The sequence below is a fragment of the Dermacentor albipictus genome, chromosome 6, assembly GCF_038994185.2.
Source record: "Dermacentor albipictus isolate Rhodes 1998 colony chromosome 6, USDA_Dalb.pri_finalv2, whole genome shotgun sequence".
NCBI lineage: Eukaryota > Metazoa > Arthropoda > Arachnida > Ixodida > Ixodidae > Dermacentor > Dermacentor albipictus.
The window spans coordinates 105,644,421-105,666,374 of record NC_091826.1 but is presented as its reverse complement, the minus strand read 5'-3'; the positions used below and the strand labels follow the sequence as shown (position 1 = coordinate 105,666,374).

Below are 21,954 nucleotides of genomic sequence, written 5' to 3'. Positions count from 1 at the left end.
AGTGTAATTACCGAGTCGACAACTATCGAATAACGTAAAAATGAGACAAAAATTATCTGTCATTACTTGAGGACCCTTGCTTGGCTTGAATACTATCACCAAAGTATAAAATACTGATAGAAAAGGAAAAAATGCATATTGCAGACATAATGCAACAGTTCTAAAGGGAATTATCAAATGATGATTCTCTTGGTAAACACCGAATGTTTTTACAACTGGGGCCACACATGTCAGCTTCTCTCATATGCCACTGCGTAGTGGCTATTATGGCCACTTATTGCGGTTTTTATCATAGGACTACATAAGCACAATCCAGACTGCATATTGAAAAAGCTTTTTAAAAATTGAAAAAAAAAAAATGTTCCACAGTGCTTTTCACATAACTGCTGCTGGATTGGGCACCATGGATGGTGCACTTTCCATAACACTGAAAAAGATTCCATTGACTGAAGAAAAAAAAAAAAAAGCAGGTGTCGCGAACATCACAAGTCATTCTCTTTAAATGCTTAACCAATCATCTGGCAAGTGTAGCATCCATTCTGGAGTATGACTTGGGTCCTTCATTGCAGCATTGGCATAATGCATTTATCTCCCACAGATGCAGTAGCACCGACCAATTGTGGTGAAGGCACTTCATTTCCCCAGTCATGGCCGGCGGATCCTTCCGAGGAGGCGGGCGAGTTCAGGCCAAGCAGGCATTCTTTCTTCCAAAGTATCGGCGAGGGCGACGTTCGAGTATGGAAGAACGGGATGCGGAAAGAGCCACTTCTTTGCAACCTGTGTCCATACGTGACACACTATTCAACCCACTTCAAGGACCACATGCGGGTTCACAGTGGAGAGAAGCCCTTCAAGTGCACAAAGTGCCCAGCCTCGTTCACACAGAGGGCGCACTGTCAGCGGCACTTGCTCACCCACGAGCCCAAGAAGCCTCACCAACGTGCTGCACTTGCGCGTGCCTCTGTTCGGAAAGCGAGGTTTGTCCCCTGAGGAAGTGTACAGCCTGCAGTAAAAATTACAAAAAGACAAAGAAAAGAGAGCCTTCCTTGGCAATTTTAAGGAGTACTCAGTCAAACTTTGTTTCGTGACTTACACTCAGTAGCTCATCGGTCATGTCGTTGAGCTGCAGAGCGAGAGGTTCGATGCCTTGCTGTGATGCTGCATTCCAGGGGAAGAGAGTCTGGGGGCCAAAATGGAATGCTCAAGTACCACGTTTTTGGGTGCTAGTTAATAGAACACCAGATAGTTGAAATTATATTTTGTAGCACAGTGTGCGGCTTCGAGATATTGAACACCACAATAGAACCATTTCTAAATCTGCAGGTGTGCTTGTCTGCTTTTTCTTATTTGCTCAAGTAATGATGGCACCGATAATGATTCACATCAAGACAAAGTACTCAGCTGTGCACTCGAAGCCCGACTTTTGTGCATGGTTTTATCAGGCCCGTACTTGCTGATCTGTGAACATTAAAATTTGTGAAAGCATTCACACACGAAGCAACAGGTATACCACGCACTTTTTTTAAAGCTTGTCCTCAGCACCCACCTTTTATGAGATCCAATCTCGCTTTACTAATGATTTAAATGTAAATTTACCTTTAGGTGTAAAACACGCATGCAGCAGCAAACATTGAACAGCAAAGACTGACACTCAATGCAATGTTTCTGTTCACAGTGACTTTTTCGGCAACTTTGCTGTTGCCGATGTTGCTTCGGAAACTTGTCTGTATTAACTTGCTCAGAGCAAGTACTTCTCTTGCACCCTTTCACAATCCGAAGACTTCCAGCTGTAGGTTTGGAGGCCAATGACTGAAGCTTACTTGGAAAGAGACTGAGCATGTGCTGGTGGGCTAGTGGGTTAAGCATGATTACAAAGACGGCGCCGAATAAAACAACACACGAAGAAGGGAGACACTAGACAAGCATGTAGGTGCTGCACCTACGTGCTTGGAAAGAGAATTAAATTTTTTTTCTTCTAAATATTGATGACAACATTTACAGAATTGTACAATGCATCTGAATTCGTTATGGAGATTGAGCAGGTATAATCATGTGAACCATGGCTATATTTTTCATATCATAAGACAAGTAAACGGTGCTAGTATGTGCAGAGTGCAAAAAGTGACTGCTTTGCCATTAGCTGTCCGAACTGCCTCATGGGAAGCTAGCTTTTAAATTATAAAAAGGGTCTGTAATGTAGAAATGCAGCAAGTGGAGCTTGTTGGTTGGGATTCATTCCTAAAGACAGTAACAGCAGATAAAACAAATGAAAAAAGAAGAGTTTTTCATGCCTTTCATGCCAACTTTTTTCATGCCTTTTTGTTTGCACTTTTATTGTCTTGAAAAAGAAACCACAACATTTAATTTGTTTTCGGGCTTATTGGCTTTGATAGGCAGTTGATCAGCCCTTAAAAAAATGCATAAGTCCATTCGATTTTTTAGAACTAACTTTAAGGCCAAAACTTGGATGAAACTTGAAAGAAAGCTGGGGATCCGTCTACATGTGGTGAAAGTTAAAATGATATGCTTAATTTTGAGAGATGGGGAGATGACAGTATCTGTTTAAAAGCTAATATGAGTAGTTGATGTTAGAGTTACAATTACGAGAAAAGAACAAACTCGGGCAGATTGTGTAATGTGTAGAGAAGGTAATTAGTAATGTATCAGTGTACTGCAAAGGGTGCCAGATAATGTAGTAGAGGGCATGCAGTGAGATCAAGATATTTTGAGGCATAGGACAGGGGCAGCTTATGGAAATCGAGGGTAAGGAGGTCATGGGGAGAGGCTTCTGTTCCGCAGACAATTTGTGACGCCACACACCGGGAAATGAGAAGTTGGCAGCTTAGAAGGCGAGTAGTCCAGCCGTAAACTTTTCTTTTTGGGCTACACGTAAGCATTACAGGTGATCACAGCGAGCGGTCCTCATTGAGCATCACCAGGAAGTGTGTAAGAGATAAAGAACATGTGTTCTCACTCTTTCTAGGCAATTTGGTTTCAAGTAATTTATGTACCTAGTGTCAAAGCTTCTATTAAGATGTGCTTTTGGCAACATTTGCCACTAGTGCAGTAGAACTTCGTTGATACGTTCCCGTCACATACGTTTCCCGGCGCCAGCGTTCGCAATCGAGGACACGAAAAATGAAAAACGCGTTCCCGGAAAACAGGATTTTTTAGCATTAACGTTCAGCACGTCGCCAAACTGCGGTCGTGTGACACGTTTTCCCGCCGCTAGGTCCCACGTATACAAGAAAATGCGCGAGATGCGCGCGATCGAGAATAGCATACAGCTGCTCCCCACGGCAGCTTCACCGCAATACTCGCCCGCCTGCCTCACGTGAAAACGCCGGCGCGCATTCAGTTTCTTATTTCGGTACCAGTAAATCTTCGGGGTCGTCGCACGCGGCATTCGCAGCTATCACCGCCAATCCTGCTGCGATAAGCATTTTCGCCTGTCGTTTCACAGCGCGTGGTGTCGTCAGAAGCGCAGCGCTCGCTTTTAACGGGCGATAACCGAAACTGCAGACTGCGATCGTATACGTTTTTCCGCCCGCTAGATCCCATGTGAACAAGAAAAGGCGCGAGGCGCGCGCGATCGCGACGGTATGTAGGCGCCTGTCTCACGTTAAAACGACGGCGCACAGTTTCTTATTCTGGTACCGGCATATCTCCGTCCGGGTCATCGCAGCACGCCGCATTCACAGCTATCGCCGCCAAACGTATTGTGATAAGCACCTGTCTGTTTTACAGCGCGTGGTGCGTTGTGTCATTGGTATAGCGTACCGCACGCTTTTAGTAGGCGATAATCCAAACGCGCCACCGTTCCCTGCTACAGGCGGCGCCATGCGGGCATCGCGTTTCGCTTCGGCGGCATCCGGCGTCGCCCACTAGCTTGAATTAGCTTCGGTTCCCCGGCGCCCTCTTGAAACGCCACACACTAGGAAAACAACAAAACGCTCCTCGGATAGCCGGAACACCACCAGCTCGACGCGCGTCGGCCTCTCGTGCCGCGTCGATCCGCGCGACGCTTCGCATATACGTAGATGGCAACAACAGTTGAATCTGTCAATTTTTTTTTACTTCGGATCGTACGTTTTCCCGGTAAGTACGTTTTTTCTCGCGTTTTTTTTTTCAAAACGTATCAACAACGTTCTACTGCAATAGGTCGGAGGTATGTATGCACACGAAGGAATACCTAGGTGCCATAAGCATAAAATGAAAGATGAAGATAGCAGGCTTTTTAAAATGCTTGCTATGCATAATTACATGCAGGTGTATAATGTAATCGCTTTGTAGCCTGTCGATAAGCATTGACTGTAGTACTAAGTACATTTTTGGTGCCTGAATCATGACAGTGTTATGAATGCAGGTTAACCTAGAACAATGCATTGGAGTAGTGTCAGTATTGTTCATGTTTGAACTTATGCTGATATTATCAATGTACAATGAGGAATCGACTCAACGTTTGGTGTCAGCACTCCTTCAAAGCACAGATCTCGAATAAACATTCTGTAAATCACATTTGTCAATGACTTAAAAAAGCTTGAGTGCATTTTCATCTTGTGTTTCAAAGCCTGTACTGCTTGTCGCACTACTCCGTAGTCCAGCACCCATGGATTACATATTATAATGGTGAGCTCCGTCTAGTGTATTGTATATTTGAGGTGCATAACATTGACCCGGTTATATGACATTGACATGTTGTTAAATGATAGTAATTCAAATTTTCATCATCCTTGTGGGTGATTAATGCTGTAGTTTTTTTTTTCTTTAGCAGTTATTGTAGCATTACTTGAGAACAGCTTACAATGGATGCAAGTAGTCGGGTTTCGGCGCTGTCCAGTAGCCCTCACACGAGAGTTACACTGAGCAGTGCAGTTCCTATTGTTTTCTGGTCATGCATATTATACTTCACCGTGCAGCATGACGCTCGAGTGCATTGTGACCGCCTGAAATTTAAATAGCGCATACTGAGCAAATTCATCTGCACCCCATTAGGCATTGTTACCATGTTTAAATCAGTTTACTGTAGATCGTATCTTTGACAAATACCTGGAGTAGCATGCCAGATCGTCAATCGGGGGAAAAAATCTCCAGCATTCCATTCGAGACGGCATCTCTTTCTACCTTTCAGTTTATTGCACATTGCAGGGTAGTAGTACTGAGAGGGTGCGCACGTTATGTTGGTTCACACAGACCGTTTCTTCTTTAACATGTATTATGGAAAAGCACACAGCCATGATTAAACTCAATGTAGAACCTGGAAGTTCGTTGCAAAAAAATGTGACTTTGCATGATTGCCTGCGGTGTGCTTTAACATCTTTTTACATAATATATAGATCCATTTGTTTACCTGTCTCTTAAAATTTTTTTTGTGTGTGTGTTGGCTAAGCCAGTAACTGATGTTCTCACTGTTTTTTTGCAAGGGGCTTGGAATGCTGCGATCATTCAAGAAAGCGTGTGCTTGGAGGTCAGTGGTCTGCTCGCTTTTTTGTCTTGCAGTGGTACCTAGAGCACTGCACGGCCTTGACCTTATCAGAAAGTTCGGGCTGGCCCACAGGCCAGGCTTGTGTCATGTAAAGAGAGCTTTGATGTCGGCACTCGCAGCTTGAGACTCAAGTCTGGCTCGGTCTTTGGTTGAGTCCACAATAAGCCCAGTTATGTTGTCTGTAGCTATGCAAAAATGTTCACTGTGAAAATTGCTGCATTTACAATATTTTGGTCAGTAGTGCCAGTCGGGCTAAAGGAAAGCAGGGGCAGGGAGGTCGCTACACTTTAGCGATATGCTCCACCAATAAGTGTTTCGTTAGCAGGACTCCTCAGTCTCTCACAGAATGATACCAATAGACCCCCCCCCCCCCCCGAAACCCACCTATGCCCCACTCTTTCCTGCCTTCATAATAGTAGGAAACACTGATCAATGTAGTTCTCAGGTAATTAAAGCCTCCAATTCCTTGAGGTGAGCTGCACGTTCAGATGAGAGATTGATGATCCGACATTTGAATCCAAGTGGCGAGATGGGTCACAGTGGCCCCATCAAACAACAAAGGATGAATTACAAGTGTGGCAAGACTTGTAATTATGCTTCCAGATTCAGAGTTCGAACAAAATGACGATGAGTTGGACAGATATTTGCATTGCAGTGGTCTTGGAAGAGATGGGACACCTGCATGAATAGTGGAAGGATCACAGAAAAAGAATGTCCTAGACCATCTTCATTTGCTGAAAGTATTAATATAGCAACCACAATCTCCAGCAGTGGAACGATTTTCAGTGCAGCTAAATTTTTCAAGAGCAGAAAACATCCTTAAAGAAGACTTGGTGGACGATCATTTGTTTCTGCATAATAATATTCGTACTCGTGGCTGCATCCTTTGTGGCTTTGCATTGACTTACCTGTGACAATTTTAAGCAAGAACAAAAATGAAACAAATGTTCAATGCTTTCTTAGAGGTATGCAGTAATTTGTTAAGGTGGCAGCAAAGAGATTTTGGAGTACACATGTTCAGAAATTGCATCGTGTGAGGACATAGTGCAACTTGCTACTGATTTCCATTCCGCTTCATTCTTTGTTCAAGTGTGTTCAATAAAATAAGGTAGCTTATTGCACATTTAATGCAACATAACTTATGATGTTTAATTGTTTTTAAATACTTTAAACCAACGCAGTTGCGTCAAAATTATGCAATGTTAGTGAAGTGGATGTGGAAAATAAAACAGAAGGTAGATAAATTAATCTCTCGATGCATTTTTCTCTTACATGAAGTTTTGAGATGGTAAATGGCATGGCCTTCATGTTAATTACCTTGCATCTATTCTCCTTAACACTGCTCATGTTCACTAGGGATCAGCATGAACTGTATGAAATTTGAACCTGATCGAGGAAAAAAGAAGTACTTCAATGTCTAAATTGTACCTGCACTGTGCTTAACACCCAGCAAGTTAAACCAAAAGTAGACAGAGCCGAAATTCGCTCTATTACGAAAAACCAATACTTGCCTTGCTGACTGAAAAAGCGATGATAATGAAATGAAGTTGAATAAAGTAATACATATTCCTGGTTCCTCGTGACACATAATCATGTCCCTTGCATGTCAACCGTTTTTATATAGTGGAGTGGGAAGAGATTCTAGCACTAGGGGTTATGGAATTCTGAAAGCCAATAGACCAGCATATTTAAATTTACAATCCTGTAAATTTTAATTGTTTGTGGGAATTCTAGCATTGTACGGCACAAGTGTTATCTGAGATTCTAGAGTCGGACGAAATGGCTACTAATGTGTACAGCAGTAGTCAGCTATGTCTTCTCTATATGAATATACGATTATTCATTCCATATTTTTTCAACAAGTATATTGCTGTGCAACCATTTTGAAAATATAGTAGGGCCGCCATTCATATGACACAGTGATGCACAGGTCTGATAAATAGAGCATGCAGTATTTTTCTCTTACCTGTTTATTTGTCAGCAACAACTTCAATGGAAAACCTCACACAGTCAAATCTTTCTCTTTACCAAAGAATCTTGACATGGCTAGTAGCCTCACAATAACAACTAACTGGGTTATGATTCGTTAGGCTAAAGGATTAATGGGCTGAACTGGATCAGACCGGGCCAGGTGTGAAACAATCGGGTTGGGCTCGGGTCAGGCCCAGGCCAGAAAAGAAGGCCTGTGCAGTGCCCTAATGGCATCTCACTGGGGTACAAGATCTCATTAAAGTCACGTTGTGCATGTAGTTAAAATATTTGTAAGTGTGCTGGGATTTCAAGGTATACTATATTCTATAGAAACATTCCAGGTGGTGGGATGCTTAGTTTTGACGATGCACAGTGCTTTCTCTTTTTGTTTTTGAAATTGGCATCACCGCTTATGCAGAAAAGAATCGCCGCTTATGCAGAAAAGACAGTATGCCTAGATTCTGTATCTTTCTGTTAGGTCATTCTGCAGGGTCATTATGCTTGCATTTGACAGCTGCAGCTTCTATGATACGTTCTTGCGGTTTTTCGTTATGCTTTCTAATGTTATGTTTTATGATACTTTCTTTGATTGATTGTTTATTCTTCATAAGACTTGAGGTGAAATACAATTATACAGTTTTGCTGCTGCTTTGGTGCTAGCTGAACAACTGGGCTGTGTTTTGTTCATTTGATACAAAGAAGGTCTTCATGACCACTAATTGTTTGCCCTAAGATACCAGGGTTAGATTCTTGATTGAAAATTTCAAATTCTGACTTTCAGTGTGATTGGCTGACTGAGGAACAGGTGTGGATGTTCTGAATTGAGCTTGGACAGGTGCGCTTCTTATCAGTCTATTTCAGCCTCTTATCAGCTTTAGTGGTCATGTTTTCGAGCACACTCACAGAAATGTACTCCGCACACCTTTTAGCCAAAAATGTAATGCTTGTTTGGCATAGTTATATTGGCCATGAAGCCGTTGTGCAGCCTGTCATGATGTGAAATGCTTTTCACAATGTTGCTCTCGGTAATGCCCACACTGTTAATGCCTGAGCAATATCGCTTTGAAAATCTGAGAGATGAAAGTAAATTATACGAAAGCTGACACAGAATGGGTATTGTGCCCAGAGCACAAGATGACAAGAATGGGTCTTATTTGGGATGACCCAATATCATGGCAGTTACCTGTTCTTCAAGAGTACAAACAGACCATTTTATTGCTAGTCTGTGGGAACCAGGCGTGCTTCATTTATCTGAGCACTTGCAGGTGTCATACCACTTAGTCTATCTGCTAGGACAGGGGGTTGTTCAACCACCATACCTGCAAAACTTTTTTTGCTTATCCTGAAAAGAAGCTAGCAACATTAAGATTTATATATTCTAAACTTTGATATTTTCTGTATATGCAAGTGTATTTTGGGCACTGTTGCAATGAAAGCACCAATATTGGTGGCCGTGACGTTGGCCTCACTGTGACGTGGCACTTGCCAGACGCAACAAATTTGTTGAATTTCTGGTGATGAAGAAGGAAACATTCACAGACATTCATTTAGGATCAGAAAGTACAATTTAAAGCATGCCTAATGATCACAGAAAAACTGAATCAGATAATGCCCTGGTCGATTAAAGCCCATTCATGTATGTACATACACCACACTTCAAAGTACCAGGATTGGATCACCAAATTTTCTTAGACTGTGCTTCTGTACCCAATATAAGGAATCATCCTCTCTTACTGAAGACAACTCAGCATCTAAACAGCCATAGCAGTTTGGATTTGGAATTCCAAGCCCACAAATCAATCTTCACATTTTACAAGCCTATGTTAGCCATCAGGCTGACATATCTTTTTCTCCACATGAGGCAGAAATGTTAAAGTTGTGTGACACCTTCATTCAAAGGTAATTATCAAGCAGTTAGAGGGCATCCAAGTTTAACATTTTTCATACGACTTGTATGGCAGTACTTTTATTCATATTGCACACCTTTTTAGATTGCATGCAAGACCTGTTTACTAGGAGAAAAGTGAAGCAGTTAGACTTTGGGTGCAATACACAATAGAATTGAACTGAAATTCGGCGATTATTCTCAAATGATTTGTTGTAGGGAGCGACAGGAACATGAATATCAAGTGATACCCCTGTCACACTGCAAATCTAATGTCATTTCCAATGAAATGACATTTATTGCAGTTAATGTCACTCTCACTGCACGCTGTCACATGGCAAAAGCTGTCATTTGAAAATGATAGCAATGACAATAGTAAAAAAAAATCCAGGCAAAAATAGCGTCAAACCCACTTTCTTTTGTACAATAATTATTTTCCAATATGTTAATTTCCATTGGAATATGTGATCCTCCCTTTCACATTGTGCTTTTGGATCCCTAACTTGTCAATACTGACAACCAACTTGAGTCAAGCCAAGCTGAAGATCAGGCAAGCAACATGGCAGAAAGCACTATGGGGAAGTCCGCTACCTCTGCTGAAAAGGAACAAGGAATGATAGTTGTGTGTAATCATCGTTCTGATGTGCATGTAGGCTTCTAATATCCATATCGCCATCACATGCCTTAGGAAAACACGCTTGCATTTTCGTCAAGTCACTCAAAGTGGCCGCGGCTGATGCTCCAGTGCGAACAAACAACTGCCACAGCTAAAGCCAAGGACGTCCTTCTAGTCACTGGATTGAGAGTAGCTTTCTATAATTATGCATTGTGATGCACTTAAACATCATCAAAGTAATAATTAGGTAATAAAATATACAGAACAATCATTATTGTTTGTTAAAAAAAAAGCATGTACTGTTTGTGAAGCTGACTGATAGGCTCCTGGTGTCCAGGATACACATTCGATGCCAAAACGAATGAGTTTGGCGAACTTATTCATTTGGAACTGTCATTTTCAACGAATTTCATTACGTCTTACAGTGTGATAGCAAACAAGTGTCATTATGAGTGAATGTAATTTGATTTAATTGACATTAGACTTGCCATGTGACAGGGGTATAATTTGCTGTCTTGTTGCAAGATGATAACTATTATATTATTCCTTGAATTCTGCATGAGTGGAATGTCTGTTTTCGCTACAAGCTCAACGTTTCCTGATGTAGTACATTTTGTCTTGTATGCTCCTGTATTCTTTATTACTGTTCTCGTTCTGTATGCCTGGCCGCACTCTTCTTCCTTCTCCGTCATGCATTTGTCTTCAGCCATTGCTGGCTGTATGTATACAAAAGATTGTCATACTGAATACACCTTGACATTAAAAACACAGATGTAAGAAATTGTTGGAAATAAGGAAGTAAATCAGAAGCGTTTCTTGACAATATCAGTGTGTAAGAAACAAATGCGGATAACGAATATTGAACATTTTTGTGTTGCATATGATTTCATTTTATCCCCTTCAGGCTCTTATTAGATCTGTCTATTGAAAATTTATTTTCACAACAGCAGCAGCTTCAGAACTGATAGAAAATTTTTAAAATGTTCAGCGAGTTTTATCACGTTTAAAAAATGTGTACTCCATGCAAGAGCCCAGTATGGGAACGCCAGATATGAGAACATCAACTATTTCACATTTAGCATACTGCTTGCAAGGGAGCCTTCCTGCCATTTGAATAATATGGGTGACATAAAACATTGCGAAAAACAGTAAAAGTGAACCCATACACCATGAGATGCTGTGATGAGAGCAAACAAGCAGCCATTTACTTTGTAACTCGTTTTACTAAACAATGTACACTTACTATTTAAATCTTCAGCACAGGTCCAATTCAATGTGTTTCAAGATGCATGCTACACATTTTTAATATCTCTTTCGTCAGCGCTTTTACTTTTGACGCTCTATTTTTGGCGTCCACAATTGAGCACACAGCACCTGAAGGAGGTAATGATGTTTGGCTGTACTGGTGAGGTGCTTTCACCAAGTGCGGTTGACTCTCTATAATGAGGTTAACCTGAAATTTTTCTTTCTAGTACGAGTACATCAGAAATAAATGCCAATATTGAATACTATATGTATAATGGTATCTTTGTGTCGAATGCAACCATTATAAAGAGGTTCAGCTGTACAGGTGATGTGCTTTTGCAAAGTGTGTAGCACCCAGTACAGTACCTATTTGGTGACCTAAGGTTTTTGTTTTTCTGGGTCATTCAGAAATGCGATGTGCATAGTTGGTGTTTTCAAAAGAGTGCAATTCATGGCTGTGAAAACATGATCTTGTGTGTGGCGCTTGACCTTGTACAGGAAGGCATGGTCGCACTAAGTTCGCTCCCACATGAAGCCATAAAGCTCTCAGAATATTATGAAAGATATTGTGCTTTGCACAACATGCAAGTCTGCAAATTTCTTGTGCTTTGAGTAAATACTTGCCAAGACATAAAATGGTGCAGCCATACTTTCTTGGGGACCATTACATTATAGGTAAAAAGTAGGAAAGTTTTAGGCAGTGCAGTGTCAAAAACAGCTTACCATTTTTAAAGTGTTTTAATTTAATGGTGTACTTCTTCCATTTTTGTTGCCCAATGTAGCTTATGTTGGTATATGTGATGCTAAACCAAATCATCAGTATTATTTCTTACATGCTGCAAGGTTTTGTTTCGCTTTCACATGTCTTTTGCTTGAGAAGGTGTATGAATTGATTCTAGTGCGTTTATTTCAAGGAATGCATTGGAACTCACACCTTTGCTTATATGTTAAAACTCTGTATGTCTCAAATGGGGAGATATTATTGTACACAGCCTAAAGCTTGGATGATAGTCTGATACAGTGTTTTCATTGCAGAAGACGTGGTGTGTCAATAATTTAGCTCTTTCCTGTTAAACACCGATTAGCGTACTGGTTTTCTCTGAATGGCAAACATTCGACTGAAAGTCACCGTGGTTACATTCCGATTTGGATGGAATGCAAAAAATGCTTGTAGACCATGTTTGGGTGCATGTGAAAGAGTTGTACGAAAATCCAGAACTCTTTACTACAGTGTACTTCATAACTCACTGTGTGATTTCAGAACATTAGACCCAATAATTAAAGTATGAATTATTCTAAAATATTATAGCTTTTATGGTCCCTAAATAAAACATTTCTTTGTGGACTCTCAGTATTGATTAAGTTGTTAATTTAAATGTACTATAAAACTTGGAAATTCGGCAAACTGTACAATAACCAAGTTTTCTGTTTTCTCACTTATTAATACTGATTGCAGATGTTGAAACACACAATTGTGAGCTAAAATTCGACAATCATGAGTCTTGCAAAAAGTTCTGTTTTACAGCCCATACATGCTGCCTGAAGTTGAACACATGTGTCCAGTGCACATGGGTTTGATCAAACAACACGGGTTTGTTCAAACAACACAGTACAAGAACGAATTTCAGATCGTGTGGTGTCACCAGAAGCGAATTCAAAAAACGCTTTCAGGGTATCAGAACTTTTGCTCATGACCTTAACTACATACATACGAGATTGAAATGCAAAACTTGAAATGCAAAATGTTAAGCAGGTCTTTCCAAATGCTGCACAGGCAAGCTCCAACTTACCGGAAAACCGGTACCAACTGAAGCCAACCAAGATTGATGTTCTTGAAGGCCATGTTAATATTATTCTTATTCTTGATCTGTAGGGCTGTGTAAGTATATACGAAAGTTTCGAAAGCAAGTAAAATATTGCCCTATTCAATTCGATCTTCAAATCGAGTAGTCGCTATTTGTAAATACAAATATCTGTCAAACAGTTTTCAGATAAATAACTCAGTTCGTCAACTTTGGGATGAATTTACTTCCTGGCGGCCGTGGTAGACATAAAATGCGGGAAGGTACGCAGTGGAATCTGCAGTGCATGACTCGGGGAGCTAGGCTTCTACAGCTAGGCCACTATCATTCCCACTCACCTATGACACCTGAGTATGCGAATGAACTGCTTGCTTGATCCTAATGCTCCATTTGTGTTTTAATAAGCAACACTTGATCCTAATGCTCCATTTGTGTTTTAATAAGCAACACTTAGAAATTAATGTGCAGTATTATTATAAAAGAAGCACTCCAACACTGTAAATGCTTTCCATTGTGAAGATCATTCAGCATTTATGCTGAGAATGGCTGTTAAGTATTCGAGAACTATTTTAAAAGTATAAGAATTGATTTGCTTCTGGCACTTTTCGATTGATATTCAATTTAGACACTATTTGCACATCCTTTTATTCTGTAACACAATGTTGTGTGCTTGCCGTTGGTTTAAGCTTGGTTTTAGCTTGAGCTTTTTGCTGCAAGAAGGGAAAGTGCTTTGTACACCCAGTAAAAATAAATGTTGCGTTTTTTCAGTTTCTGAATTCAGTTTGTTTGGTCACTGGTGAAAATCACAAATAATTGATGTTCATGATCACTTACTGTTAAGTCCAACACGTAATGCATTGTATTTCTTTTAAATTTTGGCGTGTCAAGTTTGCTTCTTTGTTTGGGTACCACAGTGCTTATGAATTAAAGTGTATTTTTGACTTCATTTGATTGTGCAAAACCATTTTTTGGACATATTAGGCACAGCTAAACTTGTTTTGGTATTTCATGGCCGTGAAATAGTCCATTATGTTAAATTCAGGTGTGTATTTTATGCAAGAGTTTGTAGTATTTATCGCCCATGAGGAGCAGATGTTAAGAAAAAGCTTCCTAAGGCTATGAAAATGTAACTTGTGCCTTTTTAGCTACTTGCTGCATTGACAGCAGAGATGAGATGAATCAAATGCATAGGCCGAAAACATCAATGAAATTTTACAGCTTTGAATCTGCTCAACAGGCTCATTTTATTATGTGTCTGAGTTACATAATAGGAAAATAAAGCGTCTGCCTGGCACCACCCAAATTCAAGCAATGTTGAATGGGCATTGTAGTAGTAAGACATTCTTTTATTAGAATATTTTTTTGCAGAAAGTTTACCTTTAAGAAACATGTGTCTGTGTCATTAAGTATGCTCTATAATTTATTGAGGGTATGTGCCATGTATTTCGTAATACAGAAAGCTTGCTTTGTGGTAGACTTTTTCGCCTGCTTACCAGTGCAAGGGGCAGCTTCAGAAAGCATTTTTCCGAGGGGTAACCAGAGTTATACCCTCAAATTATGAACTTGTGTGCAAGCAATAGTAAGTTACTGCATATAATAAGTTACCAAGTGTTGAAGAGGGGCATTTGCGTGAAACTTGTTAACATAGTCACTTGGCATCCTAATGTGCAGCTGCCAGCTACCATTTATGTAGAGCTTTTTGACCATAGCCAAACTTACCAATACAATGCTTCATGCCAACAGTCCCACATTTCTGTGTAATTTTGAGTTAATAAAGCACGTTCTGTGCTTTTTGAATGCTACGATACGGGAATGCATGTAGTTTTTAGGATTTAACATTGCCTGTCTAGTACAATAATGTGCATTTTTATTCCAACAACTCTAACCAAATATTTTGCACTTAGTGCTGCTTTGATCTTGCTCATATTTTGCAGTGACATTACATTTATGGGTCTGCACCATTGGTAGAACACATGTCATTATTAAGGAAGCTATATGGCCAGCACGCAGAAAAGAGAAAACTATGAAGCAACATAATGACCACCTTTCAAATAGACTTATTGAGAAACCCTTGCATCATCACATTTCTGCGTGCTTATGCTATGTCTGTGAGAAAAAAGAGGGTTTCTGTTCTTAGTTGATAGTTAGCACTTGTGTTATTATGTGTTGTCCTTTGTGCTATCTTTGCTATTATTTTCTTAACAATGTTGTGCCAACTGGCCTGCACTTCTATACTTCTTAAGTATGCGGAATTGTTGTTCACTTAGTTTGTTCATGCAATGTTTTATTTGCTGACAGAAATCAAAGCCACTCTGTCTCTGACCTCCAGTAAATTCAAAGAGTTTGAGAAATCGCTTACTACAATATCGTTGGTTAATTACTCGCCCAGATTCAAGACATATGGCACAGTGCTTTCGATCTCCTTGGTATGAATAGTCTCTTTTTCTTGCATCTATGCTTTAACCTCAAATGTTATGAAGGTTAATGAACTTAAAGAAAAAATTATTTGCAGCCAGATGGCACAGATATTCATTTGACATGTGCCAATACATTTTGACTGCGGCGAAATGTAAAAACACCGGTGTACTTGGATTTAGGTGCACGTTCAAGAACCCCAGGTGGTCGAAATTTCCAGGGTCCTCCACTATGGCATGCCTCATAATCAGAAAGTGGTTTTGGCACGTAAAACTCCATAATTTAATTTAATTTTAACATTTTGACTACGCCCGACATTGTGCAAGCTTTTGTAGAGTGGAAGCAGTAGCAAAAGCTTGACAAGGCAGTTACACGCGTAATTTGTACCATGTCAACAGCAAAAAGCTGCTTCTACTCTGGAGGTAAATTTTGCAAGTCAACTCTGCACTAACTTGCTCTTTTGACAGTACTGACAGCATTGATTTTACCTATTCTCGAACTACTTGTGCAAGCAAAGAAACCATGTGTTACCAAACAATGCTGACAAGAAACAAAACAAAAACAGCAGTATGTCTAAAGCCTTCTTTGAAATTTGTTGGAATAAATATGTAAGTCACTCTAACGGGCATATCTACTCTTCCCTGTAGTTTGGCCCTTGCAGTGTAACATGAGTGTTTTCTCTCCCCGCAGCTGCAGCAGGACGAAGCGCTCGAGGCAAGGGCAGATCATTTCTGCAGCTATGGTCGGTGAGGGAAAATGCTGAAGAAGCAGCTGAGACTGAAGGTATCAGGCCACGCAAGTTTCGCCCGATCTTTGGGAGTTCCATTACAGATGCCACTGCCCGGGCAAAGAAAAGTGGAACGAGGAAAGATCCGTTCCTTTGCAATCTTTGCCCGTACACCACGCACTATGCGACTCATATGAAAGACCACATGCGAATGCACAAGGGGGAGAAGCCCTTCAAGTGCACGAAGTGCCCTGCTGCGTTCACACAGGCGGCAAATTGTCGGCGCCACGTACGCACCCATGATTGTGAGAAAACCCCGCTGACATGATTTCATATTCGTGGGCACTTGCCTTAAGCAGCAGTCATACTCTCTGGAGATGTGCACGAAGAAATATGTTAACAGATGTAAACACAACGTAAAGGATATTACTGCTCCAGAGCGAGTTATACAAGACAGCCAAGGTACACAAACAGCAAACATGGTAATTGCTTTTTTTAATCTGGCTAGATAGGAACGGGCTCAGTTTAGGAGAAATTTGAGTCCGGAAAACTCATTCGTGAGCTTTGGTACATAGCTGTTATCAGTGCTTTAGTGTGAATAGGCAAATACTATTGTGGAGCCATGTGGACTTAACATAGAATGACAAAGGCATACTTAAATAAACACAGGCTCTGTCATCTATTGATCCAAAGTGGGCTGCCAAGTGGAGCCACTGGAATGAGGACAACAAAATGTGCATGTGTGTGCTCCACATGTCAAGCATTATTAAAATATATTTGTATGACAAGGTATTACTTATAATCAAATTCGTGACAATATGTGTGCTTTTTCCTTTCTCTGCATGATAGAGCATTCGTATTCGAAAAGCAGCGTATCGGTTAACCCGGAAGTTGTTTTGAAATAAAACAGCTTAAAGAGCATGTATAGTAATCTTGTATTCCAATTTTGCATTGCTTACTGCTAGCTTGTTGCACTACTTGATTATAACTGCATAAAAAAAAATCGCAGTTTCGCCTGGAAATCACAGCACTTACGATAAATTTGTAATAACAAAGTTTTCAGCAACATGAAGCAAGGCTCGTAGTTTCGTTGGTCATAAATTGCAGTGAGCATTCCCTTTCTGACTACAATACCAAGCATGGTGTCGCGCATGCACGGGCAAACACGAGCAGATGTCACTCAACGACCACAAGCATTTGCTATGACAACATTGCCACAATGAAGAGTGGCACCAATGGCGAGTAAATTACCCTTAGGGCTGCCTCCTGGTTTAACGCGAAGTAGGTATGGGAGAACACAGGGCACACGAAGCCATGGGCGAATGTAGCCTTTGTACCCATACCTCCAAGATAGGCTCACACGGTTGTGCACAGCTGTGCCATTCGCAGCCACCCGCCCGCTGGAGGGAACACACCAACTTCTTCCTCCTCCTCTTCTATTGCATGCTCACTGCTTCCCCACTTGTGCACACAAAGAGACTGCTCGCATCCGCCCCACCCCTCCTTCCTGTGTGAGCGAGGCACTGCCACACCAGGTTGCCATCCCCGGCTCTGCGTTGCACCTACAGCACACTGTGCACGGCCGCGATCTTATCACACTTGGACTTTATACAGAACATTATGGTGAAGATGGCGGCAATTCATGTGTAGTGTCCATATAATTGCTATTGCAAAAAAATGTTGACTTGCAATACACATACCCAGTCATTTTATTGCGATAGCAATGATGCCAATTACGTCTTTTCATGCCATGCGTAACGACAAGACAACAAAGGGTGGTGGCGCTGCCTTGTTAATCAAGAACTAAATTAAGTACAAACCACTTCCCATCATTGAGGATCACGAGAGCATATGGTGCAAATTATTCATGGGTAGATTTGTTTTAATAATTTGTGTTATTTATCGTGCCCTTGACAGCTCCTCGGAGTTTCTTCAGAAGCTTGATTACATTGTAAGCATAACTAACAAACGTAGTAGGTTAATACTAGTGGGCGATTTTAACCTGCTGGTGTTGACTGGAATGCACGCATATCAAGCACTCTCGATAGGCTACACACGGACTGTATGTTGGAAATAATGGCAAAACATAGTCTAACTCGAGTGGTAAATGAACCAACGCGAAAATAGGGCCAATGCCACTCGATACTTGATGCGGTATTTTTATCATATAAGAGCTTTTATTGCCAAATCGATGTAGAAAATGGAATATCGGACCACCAACCATAGCAGCCACCCTTAGGATAGATGATAAGGGTTTTGCCAAACATTGTAACACGCACGTGCTAAATTTTCGAAGGGCAGATGACACATCAGTTCTTGATAATCTAGAGATACCTCTTGACACGATACCACAGGAAAATGATGTGCAGCATGTTTGGACATATTTTAAGTCAACAGTTGCAGATTGTATATCGCAGTTTGTACCTGTCAGATGGAAACGCATAGAAAACGCAAGCCCGTGGATAACTAGAACCATTATTCACTTGAAATGCCAACTACGGCACGCCTGGCAGGTGATGCCAAGAAACCCTGACATGATATCTGTTCTTAGCGCGCAGGTTTGAACTGAATTAAAGACAGCCAGGGCAACTTTCTTTTCGACTGCCTTGACCAATTACGTGCTAAACAGTCCGGACAGATTCTGGGGATACCCTACTGCTTCAATATCAGCAATAACTGCAGTGCACGTGAATTATAGCATTTACAGCAAGCCAGACCTCATGGCAAAGGAATTCAATAATTTCTTCTGCTCAGTGTTCTTGCCTGGTCAAATCGACCCCCCGATACAGGAATTACGGGACACCTGTGGAGACGAAATTCAAATTTCAAAGGAAGGAGTATTAAAGCTCCTATTGAAACTAAATTGTGAGATGTCATCAGGGCCAGATGACATACGAAATGAATTTCTGAAACGCCATAGTGACTGAGTTGTAGAATTCTTAGTACAAATTTTTAGGGCATTATTAGACACTGGTACTTTACCTGATGACTGGCTAATGGCCAAGGTAGCGCCGATATTCAAAAAAGGAGACAGATTCAACGTGAAGAATTACCATCCTATTTCTGTTACATGCACTGTTTGTAAAGTGTTGGAACACGTCCTCTGCCAGTATATAATAGAGAACACGGAAACAAAAAAAAATATATTTTATGCTAAACAACATGGATTTCATAGGTACCTCTCCACCGTGACCCAGCTGTTTGAGACAGTTGAATACTTTGTGTTAGCCATAAACAACAAAGACGACATAGATGTCATAGCCTTTGATTTTTCTAAGGCATTTGGTTGCCATGCAGAACTTGTGCGCAAGCTTTATGACACTGGTCTTAGTACAAAAATAGTATGATGGGCTCAGGCTTATTTAAAGAATCGACAACAGTTCATAAAAATTTCTAATGTGCGGTCGTCAACATTGCCGGTTACGTCCGGCGTTTCTTAGGGGTCAGTCTTGGGGCTGGCGCTGTTTCTGATATACATTAACGATATAGCCATGAACATTAGCCCACTGATCGAAGTATGACTATTTGCAGATGACTGTTTGGTGTTCTGCCGGGTAAAAAGCGCCATTGACCAAATTTTATTGAATGAGTCATTGCAGATTATTAATGAATATTGTACCTTGCAGGATACGTAAATTAACTTAAACAAGTCTGCTTGCATGACTGTGTCAAATAAGAAACTACCCTCGCTTTTTTCGTATGCTATTGGTGGTGATATAATAAAACGTACAAAAGAAATGAAATATCTTGGAATAACCATAATACACGATCTAAAATATAACTGTCATGTGGCCATCACTAGTGGCTCCACACAGTGAAAGCTTGGCTTGTTAAAAAGGAAATCGAAGTTTGCCAGTTGTGATGTAAAACTAAGTGCATACCGGGCAATTGTTCGCCCTAGTCTAGAGTACGGAAGTATAGTCCGGGACCCATACCATTGATACCTCATTAACAAACTAGAAAAAGTACAGCGTCTTGCTGCCAGGTTTATTTTCTCCTGCTACAATCGAACGCAATCAGTTACAGAGTTACTTGATAGGGCTAACCTTCCGGCACTTGCTGAGTGCTGGAGTGTTGCTAGATTAAAATTTATGTTCCAATTACAAACGTGAAGCCTAAACGTGCATCCCAGCCTGTACTTGTGACCTCCTGGCAGAATAGCACCAAGCATTAATCACAGCTATGCTTTCATGCCTTATTCCTCCAGATTTGATGTCTGTAAGCATTCTTTTTTGGTTAAAACAATTGTTGACTGGAACATACTTAATTCCGAGGTTTTTGAAAATGTTGACTGTGTGGTTTCCTTTGAAAGAAACTTGGAAATGTTGTTTTACTAATCGTAAGTGTATATATGCCTTGTAATTATATACGCCTTGCAGATAATTATTGATTCGTTTTTTTTGTGCATGCTGCTCTTTTGTTATAAGATTGTATTTCCCACTCTGTAACAGCCCGAAAAGGGCTCACAGTATGGACATATAAACAAATAATAATAATGTGGACACTCCAGGCGTATTTCTGTTGTCGGCGCCACCGTGGTGTTCTGTATAAAGTCTAAGGGCGATAACATCATCCCCATGTGCTGTATACTGTATGTGTGAGTTAAAGCATGTGACAGTGAGCCAACGATGGCAGCTCAATCGCGCACGCATGGGCAGAAAGTGGGGTGGAAGCATGTCGTCTACCATCGCATGCAGAGCACCGGGAGTAGGGGAGGGAGGGGGAGGGTGTTATACTTTAGTGGTTGCTGCATGTGGCTTGGTCGTGTGGGCCCCATCTTGAAAGTGATCTATGATGGGGAAAGAGTCTAGGTGCACCAACAGCAAATAGCCTCATGTGCGTTATTTTCTTGCCGCTTATTTGCATTGAAGCAAGAAGCAGTACGAAGGTCAATTCGCTCGCTCCTGCTGCAGTGCTTCCTCACTCCCGTGTTTTGAGAGTGAGTTTCTGTGATCATCGAGTTAGGTGTAATGTTTGCTTGTGCACATGTGACACTATGCTGGTCAGTTTAGCAATTGAATGTTTACGAGTTTACCTGGCCGATAAAACTGCTATTCTTACTTCATATAGCTGTCTAATTATTTTGTATCACAATCGATGCTTTGCTTTTCAGGCGAAACTGCGACTTCCTTTTTTTTCCCTCTCTTGATGTTATTGGTCTGGAGCACAGTGTTCCTAAGGTTGTGTATTTCATTACTTTGTCACCAAATAAACTGTTTGAATGAATTTGTAAAGAGAGCTATTTATGTATGTAGAGACAAATACTATCGAAAATAAGATAACATTGCTTGTCTTGCTTTAATGATTAACGTTTTCTTGCACTTCATTGTAAAAAAATGTCTAGACCGATGTGCAAGCGCGACCTGAATCAGGCTTTATTGCAAAAGTGCCTGATATTGAATTTATGTTCATGCATGAGTGACTGCATTTAAGTGAAAATGTTTTTGCTTTGTCTGAATAAAGACACCCTCGCAGCACTTTCAGAATCTTGTTCTAATTTGTGCTTCTACACAAGGGTGACTATCACAAGTGCATGTTTGGACAAACATAATGATATAAAACTAAAGCCAGCAGGTACTTTGCATATGATAGGGTTCGTTACTAAGGCATTCAGGCCAGAGCTTTATTCTGCTGCTTTGAAAGAACCAGTAAGAACACTGATGGCTGCTTTAGAAGGTCTGCCAGTAATTTGCATTGGCTTTGTTTCCTATGTTACAATATAAGAAGCTAATTCAGACATGAATCGGGCATGCTTAATTTTTTAGGTTATTTCGACGAAAGAGGAGGGATGTTAATATTGTCAAAGTT

The 21,954-nt window shown here is 40.8% G+C and overlaps 1 protein-coding gene across 1 annotated transcript in view; it reads left to right on the top strand.

The window, feature by feature from the left end:
- The window catches only part of LOC135904996 (zinc finger protein 513-like), a 78,691-nt gene extending 57,059 nt beyond the window's left edge, over window positions 1–21,632 (top strand). The window contains exons 9-11 of the mRNA XM_065435992.2: window positions 599–977; window positions 5,424–5,467; window positions 16,110–21,632. The gene's annotated coding sequence lies outside the window, so the exon portion shown is untranslated. The remainder of the gene's footprint in view (window positions 1–598; window positions 978–5,423; window positions 5,468–16,109) is intronic.
- The last annotated feature ends 322 nt before the right edge of the window (window positions 21,633–21,954 follow it).